At 47.6% G+C, this 16,480-nt stretch overlaps 1 protein-coding gene across 5 annotated transcripts in view; it reads right to left on the bottom strand.

Annotated features, from left to right (window-relative positions):
* Positions 1-16,257, bottom strand: part of CDH23 (cadherin related 23) — a 556,038-nt gene extending 539,781 nt beyond the window's left edge. For 2 of the 5 annotated variants that reach the window (XM_077350522.1, XM_077350524.1), the window contains exon 1: positions 16,081-16,255. The gene's annotated coding sequence lies outside the window, so the exon portion shown is untranslated. Of the gene's footprint in view, positions 1-16,080 lie in introns of all 5 variants that reach the window. The other 3 variants (XM_077350525.1, XM_077350520.1, XM_077350528.1) reach the window with 3 other exon arrangements.
* Between the last annotated feature and the right edge of the window lie 223 nt (positions 16,258-16,480).

Raw genomic sequence — 16,480 nt, 5'->3', positions numbered from 1 at the left:
ATGGAAAAATGGCAAGTTTCCATTTTAAAAAGAATTCCAATGCTGCAAAAGTTTTTAAAAGTCATTTCCTTAGTGAAGTTTATAGAATGCAAACTGATTTTCATCTGCAAATCCAAGAATTCCAATGATGAATATTCAAAATGGCATTGAATTCCCAGCTTTCTCTTAATTTTATTGTTTTTAATCAGGTTTGCTGGGCAGTTTGTATTTGGTACAACATCCCATGCTATGTACAATCACAGAAATAATGTGGGCACATGACAGAATGTAAAACACATCTCACCAGTGTCCCCCCCCATCTACCAATAAATGTAAATGAGCATCAGTTCTTTAATGGGGTCTGCACAGCTAGACCACTATTATCCACCTCGGAATTCTGAGATGCTTTGCCTCCCCCACTTCTACAGCAGTTAATCTAATATATGCTGTAAATCGCTCTGTTACTCTTAATCTTTTCATTCTGGTAAATCACTCCACTTCATCTTGACTGTTCATTCTTATATTTAAGGTCGCCTCCATGCATGGATGAAGCATAATGGCAGGGTCCCAGTTAATTATGATCTGCATTTTACAATTAAGGATACACCTGCCCATCAGACTCCTGTTTGACATGTTTGCTTCACTATGCCCCCACCCAAGTTAAAATTCAATCCAAACATAACAAATAAACTAAGCTTGTTATTCCAGTTTGGTCCTTGAATCTGCTGAAGATCTAAATTATGCAGTATGCTCAATTACTGCTCACCCACTGTCTATATGTATGGACTGGTAATTTCCATTTCATTGTATCGGAAGAAGTGTGCAGGCACACAACAGCTTATACATTGAAAAAAACTTAAAGGACTCAAGCTTGTTCTGCTGCTTCAGACCATACAGCTACCTGTATTTATTTTTGACCTTTCACTCTTTAGCTACAATCAGGCTTTCTACGATGAATAGAAACCAAAAGTAGCTGAGGCTTAAATCATCTCTTTATTCCAGCGGCAACATATGTATCTTTAAAATAAATAAAGACAGAAACTGTTCCCCCTGACTTCTCTGCCTCAGGGCAGATTTACATAGTTGGCTGCAAGAGATGCACTCCTCTGTATGGTGCAAAAAGTTACAATCCCTCATGTCTGAGGACTCCCAGCATTCACAGCCTGCAGGTCAGTAGCTATGAAGTGCAGAATAACCACAGCTATACTCAGCCATGCCCAGAACTACTGGGCCCAAAAGAGGTTGCAGATGATGAGCCTGGGGAGCTATGATCAGCTGGTTGGGCCAATGACCACAAGGCAGGTTTAGACAGCTGCAAAGAGGGACATAAACACATCTCCAATCTCTTGTGGCATTGCCAGCTCAGACCTGCACCTGGTTAGAAATGGAAAAACAACCAGTTGCCTCCTATGCATGATCTGCCATGTCTGTGGCTTAAAGTTATCACTGTAGTTCAGAAACTATTAGGCTATGGATTCAGAAACAATCAGACATCTTTACATCATTTCAATTTCCACCGTTCTCAGGACATTATGGCAGGAGTCTATGCACAGCTACTGGATGTGGCTGTTCAAACAATGTCCTTATCACATAAGAGCCCAGCTTGGTGTATCGTGGTGACCTCTCATCTGGAGAACTGGGTTTGATTCCCTGCTCCTCCACATGTAGCCAGCTGGATGACCTTGGTTTAGTCACAGTCCTGTTAGAGCCGCTCTTTCAGAACAGTTCTTCCAGAGCTCTCTTAGCTCTGTGGGGAGAGGAAGGGAAGACAATTATAAGCTGCTCAGAGACTCCTTTCGGTAGTGAAAAGTGGGATATAAAAACCTTCTAAATGGGCTTGAAACAGTTTTTGGATACTTAGTAAGTAGGTCAACATGCAAGGCAGTGTTTTCTTAGGCCTTAGACAGTTTTCTGAACCTGTAATCCTAGCCAGGAGTCATAGCTCAGTGGCAGAACATCTCTTTGGCATGCCGAGGGTCCCAGTATCAGTCTTCAAATGGGAGAATCAGGTAGCAAGTGATGCAAAATACTTCCGTTGGAGACCCTGGAGAGCTACTGACCATGATGCAGCATAAGGAAGGCTCATGGGTTCATTGGGTGTTGTCTGACTGAATGGCTTTTATATTTTGCAGTATGCCCTAAGTCTCAGTGAGATATCTGGAAATAAATGAAGTAAACTAATATTACAAACAAGAAGAGAGACTTTGGATGGGGCCATATCTCAGTGGCAGAACATCTGCTTTACATATAGGAGGGGAGTTGGCAACAACCTGGAAAAGAAAAAGTCCTGCCCCTTTAGAAGAAACTTAATGTGCACAAATGTGCAGTTGAAGGCTTTCATGATATAGAGCCTCACCTGATTAATAACATCCTATCATGCCAATTTCTTGACACCGGGTTTTGGTAATTATGCAGAAGCTCTCATATTCAATTCCCTGACCTCTCCAATTAAAAGGAGCAGGTGATCACAAAAATCCTTTACTCAAGGCTCTGGAGAGCAGCTGCCAGTAGATAAGACTGACCTTGATGGACCAAAGGCCTGAGTTGTTATAAGGCAGCCTCATGTTATTCCTTTGAAATGTAGTGATGCATTAACGGTGATCAATACTTCCAAGTAAACTCATATTCTCCGTTTGTGGCTCCCTACCACCTCCATGCCTGAAAAACTCATCCTAATAACTAGTACTAGAATAAGTTTTCATCACAAGTAAGCAAACAACAAGATATGCCTTCAAGAGAATAGCACTGAAGCAGCTAAGTAGATAATTAATGTGGAACAAGTCAAAATCATTTGTCATAGATCTGTGGATCCCTAAGACAAGACAAGACTCACAAAGTAAAATCTTTTAGTAGACCAACTTTCATCATGCTGCCTCTTTAACTGGGCAGTTATAAAGCTCAATGACTTATTTAATATCTTTGAAACTAGCCCCCCTCCCCCCGCAAAAAACCCTCTTGGACACAGACAGATCTCAGGTTCTGAACTGAATGACAACTATGGGATAGATTACCTTTATCACTGCCTGCTGAAAATGACGTTCCTGGGGCAACTTCACCACCACCCACCATCTGTTCTGCTTGATATTTCTGGTAAGGCCTTGGAGAAGGAGCTTAAATGCCACTCAGCCCTTAACACCCACTCTGGGTGGCTGTTCTGCCCCTGAGTGTCTCCACCTCCAACCGGCTTGCCTGTCTGTCCAGCAGCCAGCCAATCACCTTCGGTCCCCCAACCCTGAGCACCCCATCCTCCTTCCACTTCCCTCTGAGGCTACAGATCCCTGCTGTGTGAGAGCTGCCCCTATCAGTGAGTTCATTTACAGCTGCTTGCAGCCTTTCCTGGTCCTGGGGGGAGGGGGAAGCTTTTCATAGAGTTCTTCCACCCCACCCCCCTAATCCAGCCTCCATTGTATTCCTGAATGCAATAGCCTTGGCCCCTAGTCATGTTTACAAGATCCTACAGTGTGGCTAGTCTCTGGAGGCCACCATCACAAAGGATGGTCATGGAAGAGTTTCTAAGTGTCATGTGCATATCCCATTTAGGCAGGATAGCCCTCTCCAAGTTTCAAGTGACATGGGATTATGCCCCATGATCATCTCTAGACTGCTGTCTGGTTCTGTAATACTTATGAAGGGCCAAGCTAAACTAGATGTCAAGAACATAAGAGACCCATGTTGGACCAGGCCGATGGCCCAACCAATCCAACACTTTGTCACACAGTGGCCCATCAGGAGGTCCATCAGCAGGGACAGCAGGTGCCATCAGGAGGTCCATCAGCAGGGACAGCCCACCCACTGATGCTCCCCCAAGCACCAAAAATACAAAGCTTCACTGCCCCAGGCAGAATGTCACAGACAACAGGACACCAACTAATGAATCTTCTAAGATTTAAATTGTAATTGTACCCCTCCCTTCTCATTCATACCATGGAGGGGAAAGGTGCTTTTTACCCCTCTTCCCTGTACTCTTTTCCTGACTTAAAAGAGCTCCCAGCTCACTGCCTAGCTGATGCCAGGATACGGGGAACAGCCCTTAAATGGACAGAGGGTAGTGATAGGAGATAGAGTATCTAACCAGCACCAGCTCACATGTGGAGTCCCTCAAAGAGCTGTTCTCTCTCCTATCTTATTCAACATCTTTATGTGCCCTCTGGCTCAGCTGGTGCAGAGGTTTAGGCTGGGTTGCTACCAATATGCAGATGACACTCAGCTCTTCCTCCTGATGGATGACCGCCCTGACTTTGCCCCAGAACCCTTAGCCAGATGTCTGGAAGCAGTGACAAAATGGATCAAGCAGAGTCGTCTGAAGCTCAACCCTGCAAAGACAGATGTCCTGTGGTCGGGTAGGAAGGAACCATGGGAGGAAGTGTGTCTGCCCACCCTCGACGTTGTGCAGCTCTCAGCAACACACTCTGCCAGGAACCTGGGCGTGATCCTGGATGCTTCTCTTACAATGGAAGCCCAGGTCACAAAGGTAGTGCAGCTGGCATTTTACCACCTCCGCCAAGCCAAGCTACTAGCGCCCTACCTGGACCCAGAGCACCTAGCCACAGTGATCAATGCAACTGTCACCTCTAGACTAGACTTCTGCAACTCGCTCTACGCAGGCCTACCCTTATCCTTGATCCAGAAACTACAACTGGTGCAGAATGCTGTGGCCAGGATCCTCACTAAAACACCATGGAGATCCCACATCCAGCCAGTACTACAACAACTCAGCTGGCTCCCAGATGAATTCCGGATTAAGCTTAAGGTTTTGGTAACCACCTTTAAGGCCATACGCGGTTTGGGCCCGGCATACTTGAGAGACCGCCTCCCTGCCTATACCCCCAAAAGAGCCATGCGCTCTGCTACCTCCAACTGGCTGCAGACCCCTGGTCCCAAAAAAGTACATCGGACCTCAACAACAGCCTGAGCCTTTTAGCTCCTGGCCCCCACCTGGTTGAATGAGCTCCCTGAGGAGATCGGAGCCCTGCCTGAACTTCCACAGTTCCGCAGGGCCTGCAAAAGGGAGCTCCTCCACCAGGCATTAGCTTGAGGCCGACCGACTCAGAACATCTGCTGCCCCCCCCCCACCAGACGCCCTTCCATGACTGAACAATTTGATCTCCCCAGTGTTGTTGTTATTTATGTTGTGGTGTGAATTGTTATTTGATTGTTGTGATGTTGTACTGAAACTTGTATAATGTTATAGATTATTATAATGTTCCATGTAAAGTTATATAATGTTCCATGTAAACTGCCCAGAACTGTAAAGAATGTGTGGTATAAAAATCCAAACAAACAAATAAAGCCAGTTCCCTACAAGTACCTGGATGTCCACCACCACCCAGCTCATGGAGCAAATAGCAGAACTAAAGGATGACTAAGGTCAGAAAAATAGCACTGGGGAAATGGCTACTCCCTCTACAGTGGCCTGCCTCCCATGGCTACCATTTACCCTTTTAAAAAATAATTGGAGTTCTGTTCAAGGTCTCCTGGCGTCACATTTAGCTTGGCTCACAGTAACCGTTGTTATGAACAATTAAATGTGGTTATGCATTCCATATACATCCTAAAGTTATCTCTCTCTCAAAAAAAATCCTGTTTTGGAACTTTGCTATATAAAAAATAGAATAAATATAAAATGCAGTCTAACTCTATGCTGTTTTCTTTCTTTGTGTTTTTTGGCAATATAGTCCGAGACAGTGCCCCTGGGTAAGAGTAATATTTGCAGAAACACTAAAGATGACCCCCAAATATCTTTTCTTTGGTTTGGGTATTTGAGTGGTTCTACCATAGGACTTAACTTGACAGAGTTTGTCACTAAAAATACAATTTTAAAAAATGAATAAAGCATTTTTTTTTACTGTCCCAGCATTTGCTACATACACTTCTCATTGTAGAAGGTTCATCACAAATTTGAAGGGCAGGGGTGAGAGAATATTCATACCGCACAGCACATGGATCACCTGCCAGGCCTCCGCTAAACTTAGACCCTGGTTATTTAGGCCACTCTCTGATGCTTAGCAGACTACTCCACGGTTATGGGCAATTTGGCCAACTCACATACAGGTCTTTGGAACACAAGAAGAAAAGTCTACAAACAGATGCCCATATTATGCAGGCTTGTACCCATGATTATTGCCTGACTTAAGAAGGAGCTTATCACATTTGAACCTGTGGGGGATTAAACAGTGAAATAAACTGGATTGGGGGCAGTGGCTTTCAATCCGACCATAAGATCCCACCAATTTGTGCATAATTGGATTTGAATGTGCCATTTTCCAAAAACGGCACTCATCATCGATGCATATTACCTTGTATGCTCCAGTTACTCCCAACTGTTTCCGAGTATCACTGCCCACAGCCATAAACACGTCTGAAGCGACTGCATCATGCTGCAAAGTCCAACTGCTAACGCATTGCAAAATCCCAACTGGCCCCTTGTGCCAGAGCCATTTTACAAAAATAAAGGAAAAGTGGGGGAAAGCAGCACATGGACAAGAGAAGAGGGCCTGTCATCAGCTCTTCAAGCTAATCTTTGTTTCATTTTTACATCTAGAAGAAAACCTTCAAAATTATCTTCTGACCCTGAGCTGGAGATGTTGAGCCATTGTGTGTGTTTGGGGGGGTGGTGCTTGGCTCATTGCAAGACCTCATTTTGTTTCCCTGAGTCAACATCCCACATATCTTTTTAAGAGTGAGGAGAAAAATGACCTCATGCAATAGTAATAGTAGATTGATTATTCCATTACTACCAGTGCCCAGGGGGAGAACTCCTCTACATTTCCTTCCCTTCACTGGAAAGATTTGAAACATTCAGAGGCACTCTAAGGGTCTCACTGATGTCATGACAATGTTCATGAAAAGGGGCTTTTGTCAGGCTTTTGAGTCTCTCTGATGTGAGCATGTATATACACATGCTCTAAAGCACAAATATATACTCAGAAGTTACTAGACCACAAGAATTGTTACTTGATTGTTGTGATGTTGTATTGAAACTTGTATAATGTTATAGATTATTATAATGTTCCATGTAAAGTTACATAATGTTCCATGTAAACTGCCCAGAGCTGTAAAGAATGGGTGGTAAAACAAGAAGTTTTACTAGCCAATGTAGGACTGGGTCAATCTTAAGCAGCAAGCAACCTCTGTAATCTACAAAATACCTGAACACCTGTCAAGCTGCTCTTGGTCTATGGAAGTCAGTACTGTCTACTCAGACTAGCAGCAGCTCTCCTGGGTCCCAGGCAAAAGTCTTTTGCATCACCAGATCCTTTCAATTGGAGGTGCCAGGGATTGAACCTGGGGCCTTCTGCATGCCACGCAGATGCTCTAGCACTGATCACCTAGAAGAAATTTTTATTCCCCAGAAGTGACCACAAGGAAAGTTTGGAAGCATCTGTTTCCCCGCAAGAAGATTTCACATTCACTGGAGAAAATACAGTTGACTCGGCTGCTCACATTAGTCCCATCTGTTTTGGGGGCTGAATTCATTATTGCTGAACTTCTGGAATCAGGGACAGGGTTCCTTTGTACTTTCATGCTCACCTGCAAGTGACAACTTCTTCTCCATGGCCAGCCGAGTGATAAAATATGCACATTTACTACGTAAGGCAATGCTGTAAGCAATAGGGGAACTCCATGTCTTGCTTCCTGGCCCCAATGGCAGAGCTGTCATCTGGGATTTCAGGCAGCTTCACCTTCCAAACTTCACAAGGCTAACATTAGTTCCTAGAAGAAGAGGTTGGGCAGTGATATAGGACCCAATAGGAAACACAGCAGTGGCAGAGGTATGGCTCAGAGAGAGAGGGTTTGCTTTGTATACAGATTGTTCTAAGTTCAGTTGCCAACACCTCCTGCCAAAAGGTCACAGGCAATATGGGTGGCAGCTTTCATGTCCCCATTGGGACAGATCAATATGGAGATGACACCCAGCTCTATCTCCTCATGGACAGCAGGCCAGACTCCCCCTCCGGATACATTCGCTGGTTGTTTGGAAGCCATAGCTGGATGGTTAGAGCAGAGTCGCCTGAAACTCTAATATGGAGGTAAGATGGAGCTCTTTCACCAGGTTTTGGGCTGAAGCCAGGGCCAAGAAGATCTTGGGCCCCTCCCTAGACCACAGTGCCTCTGGTCTCCTCCTTCATTCCCCAAGGCATCAACATCATGGAGCTGGGAGCAGAAGATGGAGGGAGTTTTTATTGCTTCCTGGACATTTGTATGTATTAAGTTTTACTGGGGGGTTTATTGGGGTTTTATTCTGACATTGACCGTTTATGCACTGGGGGTTTCATGCCGGGCTGCAGGCTGGAGTTTTACTTGTGGCAGGTTGCCCCACGTCTTCCTGCACCCACATGGGGGAGCATTTGGCCCAGTGCACCTCATCCACCCCCGATTTGTGCTCCTGCACAGGAGCTGGGGCAGTAAAGTTCCCAGTGCATAAACGGTCATTGTGACCCACCACACTTGAAAGTGGAGAGATTTAAAATTTCCAAAAAACTTAGGACTAAATAACAGGGGTTTTTTTTTCCTTAAGAAGAAAATAAATTTGGGGGGAAGTATGAAAACCTAAACTTATTTTTACGTATTTTTGCTATGTATGTATGTACGCACACACTTTATAACAGCAAAATTGGAGGAGGAGGAGATTTTATACCCCACTTTTCACTAGTCAAAGAAGTTTCAAAGTAGCTTATAATTTTATATATCCCTTGTGGTATCTTGTTGCCATCTGTGAGGGGTGTGTGTGGAGAATCATAGAATTGGAAGGGATCTCCAGGGTGATCTAGTCCAGTGGTCTCCAACCTTTTTATCACCGGGGACCACTCAACAGCGGGGACCACTCACCGGGGACCACTCAACGCCTTTTACTGATGCCCGGTGGGGGGGGTAGTTTACTCCTCTACTCTCAACCACTGCCCTAGCGCTCTCTGATTGCTATGGTAATGTTTAAACATCCCTTCAAAATAAGATACAGACATGCAACAACAATGAAATATGTTGTAAAGGGCTGGGGGGGATGAAGTAAAGGGCCGGGGGGGGGGGGGGGAAGGCGTCCTTCAGGGCCCACCTCCAATTAGTCGAAGGACCACATGTGGTCCGCAGCCCGCAGGTTGGGGATCACTAATCTAGTCCAACCCTCTGCACCATGCAGGAACTCACAACTACCTGCCCACCCACAGTGACCTCAATTTCATGCCCAAGTGATCCCTCTACCAAAAATCTCCAGAATCCAGCCTGACCTGGAGGAAATTCAGCTACCCACAGTGGCAACTAGCAATTCCCTGGGTATGGAAGGAAGGGCCACAAGAGACAAACACTGGCACATACGTTCCTGCCTACCCTCTCACAATTTGCCTAAGTTCATGAAATCAACATTTCTGTGAGATGACTATCTAGCCTCTGCTTTAAAACTTCCAAAAGAATAACCCACAACCTCCCAATGAAGCCTATTGCACTGAGGAACCACTCTGTCAGGAACTTCATCTGGATGCCTAGCCAAAAATTCTTTTGAATTAATTTAAACCCATTGGTTCTGGTCCAACCCTTTGGGGCAACAAAAACAACTCGGCTCCATCTTCTATATGGCAGCCCCTCAAGTATTTGAGGATTAGCAATTCCCTGGGCATGGAAGGAAGGGCCACAAGAGACAAACACTGGCACATCCCTTCCTGCCCAGCCACTCACAATCTGCCTAAGTTCATGAAATCAACATTTCTATTGATATCATATCACCTCTTAGTTGCCCTCTCTTCAGGCTAAACAGACCAACATCCCTCATTTTTTTCTCATATGACTTGGTCTCCAAACCCCTCACCATTTTTGTAGCCCTCCTCTGGACACGCTTCAGTTTCCCTACATCTTTCTTTAGTTGTGGTGCTCAAAACTAAATGCAGTACTCCAAGCAACGTCTAACCAGAGCAGAGTAAATTGGTCCCATCACCTCATATGAACTGGACATAATACTTTTTAATACAGCCCCAAATCCCATTTGCCCTTTTAGCTATAGGGTCACACTATTGACTCATGTGTAGTGTATGGTCTACTAAGACCCACAGATCCTTTTCACATGTACTACTGCCAAGACAAGTCTCACCCATCCTATAGTGATGCATTTGATTTTTCCTACCTAAATTTTTCATTATTAAACTTTATTTTATTCATTTTAGCCCAGTTTTCCAGCCTGTCAAGATCATCCTGTATCCTGATTCTGTCTTCTGGTGTGTTTGCTACCGCTCCCAGTTTAGTTCATCTGCAAATTTAATATGCACCACATCTATTCCTTCATCCAAATCATTTATGAATATATTGAACAACACAGGGCCCAGGACAGATCCTTGAGGTACCCCACTCATCACTCCTCTCTAAGAAGATGACGACGGACCATTTACAATCATTTACAACAATAAGCCCCAGCAAGGCCAAAACCACAATCCATATCAAATTCCTAAATAGGAATGGCTCAAAAATAGCAATAAATGTTTAGAAACTTTAGATTAAAGGCAATACATTTCCCCAGCCAAATGTGCTTTGAGATTATACAAAAATAAAATCAAAATTAGTTTCCTTATTACTAACGTATCCTCTGCTTGATATTTACACTGACAGCTATCACATTCCAAGGTTCAGGAAAGGTTAAAAAATTAGACATGGTCATCATCATTATCATTAAAAAAGAATAAAAATACACAATTCAAGCAAACTGAGCATGAAAAAATTGCTTTGCAGTGGTTCAAGATTCACAGGAAAGCAATTTTTACAACTAGAGCAACACCATTCTTCCTCTCAGCTTCTGCCAAATGCAAGAGAACACCTCTCAGTTCATCCATATTTTAAGGGCTTGGCACAAAAGCAAAGACACTCGCACAAACTTAAAGATAGCAAAGAAATGGGGAAAGAATGAAGATAATCCAAGTATAAACTAGGGGAGTATTTTGGTATAGCTGTTTGTTTCCTCCCTACCCAGGAAGGGACACACAAACATTCACACACATGAAAACCTACACTGTCAATCACTCCTCCTAAAATATACCATGTTCAGGACATCTCCCTACAGCATGTGTGTATGTGTGAAGGGGGGAAACAAGGCAGAGCATGCTTCAGATAAGCAAAGAACCTAAAAACAACAATGTTTGATCACTTGCATTCACAGTTCTAATGTCTCCAAGTTGCCTTTTTGTAGGTGATACTTCTTTAACCATGCAACATAAGGCCACTCACTGAAAACTGAGCTCTTAGGGAGTTCACGGCAGGGCTTATGTGATAGTAACCAGAGTCCTCCTTTTCTTCACCCATCCATTGCTGCTTTCATGTGAGCAGGTGGGGGAAAGGTCAGATAACTGCTGCAAATGAGCATGCTCAGTAGATAAGCTCTCTTCTGCTACCAGCATGAAACTCAAACTGATTCTTATTTATGAGCAATCCTATGGCCAATAAGGATTCAAAGGGGCAAATATAGACCGAATCATTAGTTCAAGTGAATGCCTCATCCTCCCGTGTTTTCATCCCCTCCTTCTGTTCCAAGGACAAAATTAAGTACTCCTCCTCTTGCCATGTACAAGAGCAAGTTGCAAAAAGCACAGCAAGTAAGCAAGTAATCTGTGTAAGTAAGCAAAGACTGTACTTCTAAGGAGTGGGGTGCCACCATGACACCAGCTCTGATCACAGGAAAACAGGAGAAAACCTAGGAGGAAGGCAGGCCAAGAACTGTCTTTTCTTTTTGAGGTCTGTCAGTATGGAAAATTGCTACTGCCGACTCTTGAAGCCTTCAAGGGTCTTTTCCCTTGGTATTTATTTATTTATTACATTTGTATACTGCCCTCCCCTGAGGCTCAGGGAGGTTCACATGGAACATAAATGATACACTGAACTTTGTTTATGCCTTAAATAGAATAGATACCAGACAACTTTGGAAACAATAACAACAGATAAGTTTAACCAGGACAACGATCAAACAGGTCCTTGGTTCAGTTTAGGTACATGGATTTCTGAAGGGGAGGATCAGGTTTATCCTGTCATGGTAGTCTGAGCAGGTCATTAGGATTCTGTGAGTAGTTCTCTCTCTAGCTGTGGCCAGGTGACCCATGAGTTACTTCAAGCAGCAGAAACAAATCAAACACACTTATAGAAAAACTTGGGAGCACATTGCATGGATATGAAGACTCATACTGGGCTTTACTAGTATACAGAGGGCACAGCGTCCTGGCTATATGATATTTGGTGGCCCAAAGGTAACTTTATACTATAGATTTTACATTATAGAGCTGATGAAACACCAGCTCCTCATTTGCATGTGAATGACCAGCACTCAGGTAGGAGGGATGGAAAGTTGTGACTTGAATGTATGAACACATGAAGCTGAAGTCTACCAACTCACACCATCGAGGTCAGGATTGTTTCCACTGCTTGGTAATACCTCTGCAGAGTCTAACGCAGAGGTCTTTCACATAACCTGCTACTTTGCCCTTTTAACTGGAGATGCCTGGAATTAAGCCTGACATGTTCAGTATACAAACCGCCCCCCCCCCCCTTTCTGTTTCACTCATGGACCATTTACGCACTGGAGGTTTCATGCCGGGCTGCAGGCTGGAGTTTTTGTCACGGCAGGTTGCCCCACCTCTCCCTGCACCCACACGGGAAGTATTTGGCCCGGTGCGCCTCATCCATCCCCGATTTGTGCTCTTGCATGGGAGCTGGGGCAGTGAAGTCTCCAGTGCATAAACGGTCATTGTGGCTTTTGGATCACCTACAGTTGTTGAAAGAAAAAATCCTGCTAGTGGGCAGAAAATTTGGAATAATTGAAAACTTCCTTGGGACATATTTGTGTCATAGTGTCGGAGCCACTTAAGATTTTGGAGTGGGCACTAGGCTACAAGAGGCTGTGGAGAACTTGCTACTAATGACCTACACTTATGGGGGTTACAGAGATATTTTATTCCCCCCCCCCCAACTATATATATGCAGCTCTGAATCAAGTAAGGATCTTCAGTCTTTAAAGGACAAATATCTCTTCTACCTCAAGAAACTAAACATACAGGCCGCTGGGCAGTTGTATAGTGCACTCTGTGTTAGAAGGCGTTTCACTTTACTAATATATTTTCCCTGGGGGCAGCTCATAGATTAGAGCAATCTCCCAGGCTTCCAGAAGAAGATGAAGTAGAAGGATAAACTGGCAAATTGGTAGAAGGATAAACTGGCAAATTATGCTATTTACCTTGTTCCTGGTGTAGTAGAACTGTATGTAAACCAGTAGTAAGGTTTTTTAAGCCAATGATATTCTAAGTGATGTCTAAATAATTTCCAAATTCTCATTACTGCCACCTTGTCCAAATGCAAGTTGTTTGTTATTACCCTAGATACATATGCAAACACCTGGCCAACTTGTTCTGTTTTCTTCTCCTTGTATTTAGCCGTTTTTAAAAATCTTCCTCCTATATTTCATTAAACAAAGGAGCAATTTGCAGTCCAGAGAGAAGTATGCCCACATTCTACCTGCCCATATGCACTGAAATCAACCTACTCGTCCTTTAAGCAGTTTCGGTATAATAGTCTACAAACATTTCAGGGAAAAAATATTGATTTTATAATTAAGTCTGGGACAGCAGGAAACCAGTAAATTATATCTACAGACTGGTGCAATTCTTGTATGACCTCCTGTTAAAAGAAACTGCTTCAGAGTGACACAGTGGGCACTTGGCTAAACTAGTAAAGGAGTAGTTCGTATTGCAAAATGCTTCCCTCTCCACTTGGCCCTGCAACCAACAGGCTGCTCCAAGGTCTATCATTTTTCCTGCTCTGAAATTTTCCTTTCCTCATCTTTTGGAAGATGTTGCATTGTTCTTGGAAGAGGATAAGAAAAGAAAACCACTTAGGAATCCTAGAAACAGAAAGAGCATAAAGGGCCAAAAAAGGAAGAGACTAGGATCCCAAAAACACCGGTTGAAGGCTGGACTGACAAACAAGCCCACAGACACCAGACACTGTCCAAAAATCACCGCTGCCACCTTGACCCTGGAGGATTCTTTGGTCCAGGCATCCTGTGAGACAAGATTACTTCCAAGTGAGAACCACGGAACTAGCAGGCTTGCTTGGACCAGTAAAACTAGGAGACTAATTCACTACTGCCCTGCTGTTTGTGGATAGGACCCCATCATCCCGTTTCATGCACTAAATAGGAACAAGAGGCTGCTCACTTTTCGAAACTTGCTCAGCTCCTTTGGAAGGCAGCTCCCTGGCTTTCTAGCACAACCAGCTGCTGCAAAGGACTCCGAGAGTCTGAACTGTTTGCAAAGCAATTTTCAGTGCAACAAGTGACAACAACTCTGGAGTAAAGGAGATGATGAGAAACACCCGTGAACTTAAGGAGCCGGCAGGTGCTTGAAAGAGAAGGCGTCTTCCTCAGCGGCACTAAAGGCTAGAAGCCCGATTAGCCAACCGAAACCCGGAAAAGAGCTTCCTGGGATCGAGAAGTGCAGACATTCAAAATAGCAACGAGAGGCGATTCGCGCTCCAGGAGCAGGGCTGAGGCAGAGGCCCTCGATGCGGTCACTTGGGGTAGAGAAATCAGCCCAGGAACCCGATAGCAGAGCCAGCTGGGTTTCCAGCATCTCAACCTGCCCACTACAACACCCCAACTAACCGCGATCCGGGCTTCCAGACCAAGGGCGCCCTGCCGTTTTGCACAGCCACGTCGCCCTTCGGGACGCTTCGCGAGCCATCCAGCCGCTCCGTACGCAAGCCCAAACGAAACTCACGGCGCTCGGTTCCCAATGCCGGGCACGCTTGGGAGGAGCGCGGTATCCAGGCGCAGCAACTCCCCAGAGGCGCGCAGGCAGCGCTCGAGAGGAGGAGCGCCTGAGGTCCGGAGCAGGGGCGTTTCCGGACAATCCAGCCGGGCCTTTCTCAGGGGCATCCTCCACGCCCACCCAGCAGCGGCCGTCGCGCCGAGCGGCTCTGCTCAGCCACAGGGATGGCTGGCTGGCTGGCTGGCAGCCTCGGAGAAAGCGTCTCGCTTGGAGGATCCTCGCCGTCTACGGGCTCCCCGAATGCCCTCAGAGTTGACTGGCTGTCTCCCCCCCCCCGCCTCCCTCCAATTTTGGCCGGGGCGTTTGCGAGCACATGCCCTTAGGATCGCGTGCGGCAGCCCTGCAGGATGCCCGTGCCAGCCGGGGGACGCTTTCCCCACTACCGCCCACGCCGAAGCACAAGCGCTGCGCCCGTCTGGCAGCTTGGCGACCTGTGAACGGCATGCAGAGCTCGCGCCTTTGGGTGCCGCCCCGTCCGGTTTGGGGCGGAATCGGCTGGGCAAAGGGAGCCGAGGGCCCTGCCGGCGCGCGACCCTTACCGCCGCCCGTCCACTCGCCCGGCGGTCCGGAGGAAAGTTACGCCGTGCCCTGGCGCGCAGCCTACCGGATCGGGCGGACGAGGGCCGGCGGGCAGCTGGAGAGGCTTCGGCTCGGGCTCGGCCGCCCGTCTCGTCCCTCCGCGGCTGCCTGCGGGAGCGCTCCTGCCCCGCGCGGCCGGCTCCGAAGTTGGACCCTCTTCGTCTCTGCCGAGCAAGTTTCTGGCGACTGGAGCGCGAGTGCGGGGCTGCTCGCGAGAGGCGGGGGCTCGGGGGGGGGAGAGCGGCAACCTCGCTTCTGGCGCCCCCCCCTCCTGCCCCCCCCCTGTGCAGCCGGCTGGGTGACCTCGGCCCAGTCCCAGTTCTCTCAGAGCTCTCTCAACCCATCCTACCTCGCAGGGGTCTGCCGGGCGCGGAGAACGGGCAGGCGATCGTAAGGCGCTGGGGGGAGCGGGAACCACCCCGGCGCTCACCACCTCCTCCTCCCGGACGGCTCCTGCGGCTTCCTGGGAGGCGACCCCCGAGGCTCTCCCTCACCGCCGGGCCGGACCGCCCAGCAAGGGAGCCCCGTGCAGGAGAGGCCGCCGCTGGCGCTCCGTCGGGGTCGCCGCCTTCCAGCCCAGTCCCCGGGGCGTCCCTCCGGGGCCGGGCTGCTGGCGCGTCCGGGGGCGACGGCGCCTCCCCCCTCCGCTCCGGGCCGAGCTCGACCCCCTCGTCCGCCCGGGAGTCCAGCGCCGCTGCCCGCGCCCAGTCCGTCCGCCGAGGAAAGTTGGCCTTACCTGGCGGGGAAGAGGCGCCGCGTGCTCCCGAGCGAGGGCAGGCAGCTCCGCGGGCGACGGCGAGTCCGGCCCCTTCACCTCCTCCCGTCGCTGGACGGCCGCCCCGCAGCCCCGGGCGCCGCCGCAGCCATGCCGCCGCCAGTCAGTCCGCCCGCCCGCCCGTCTGTCTGTCCCCCGCCGCCCGGAGCCTCCTGCCGCAGAGCGCCGCCTGCCCAACCTGCGCGCCCCGGAGCCCCGCTCTCCGCCTCGCCAGCCGCCGCGCGCCAACTTTGGGCGCCTCCCCTCCCTCCCCTCCCGCCGGAAGGATGCGGGGGGTGTGGCGCGCGGCAGCCTCTTCGGCGTTTGCGGGGGGGGGAGCCCCAAGCGCGCGCTCTTTCGCCGCCTGTGGACGGGGGGGGGA

Source organism: Paroedura picta, chromosome 8 (assembly GCF_049243985.1).
Source record: "Paroedura picta isolate Pp20150507F chromosome 8, Ppicta_v3.0, whole genome shotgun sequence".
Classification (NCBI taxonomy): Eukaryota; Metazoa; Chordata; class Lepidosauria; order Squamata; family Gekkonidae; genus Paroedura; species Paroedura picta.
The sequence above is the reverse complement of the archived record's forward strand: the minus strand, read 5'-3'. Positions and strand labels throughout refer to the sequence as shown.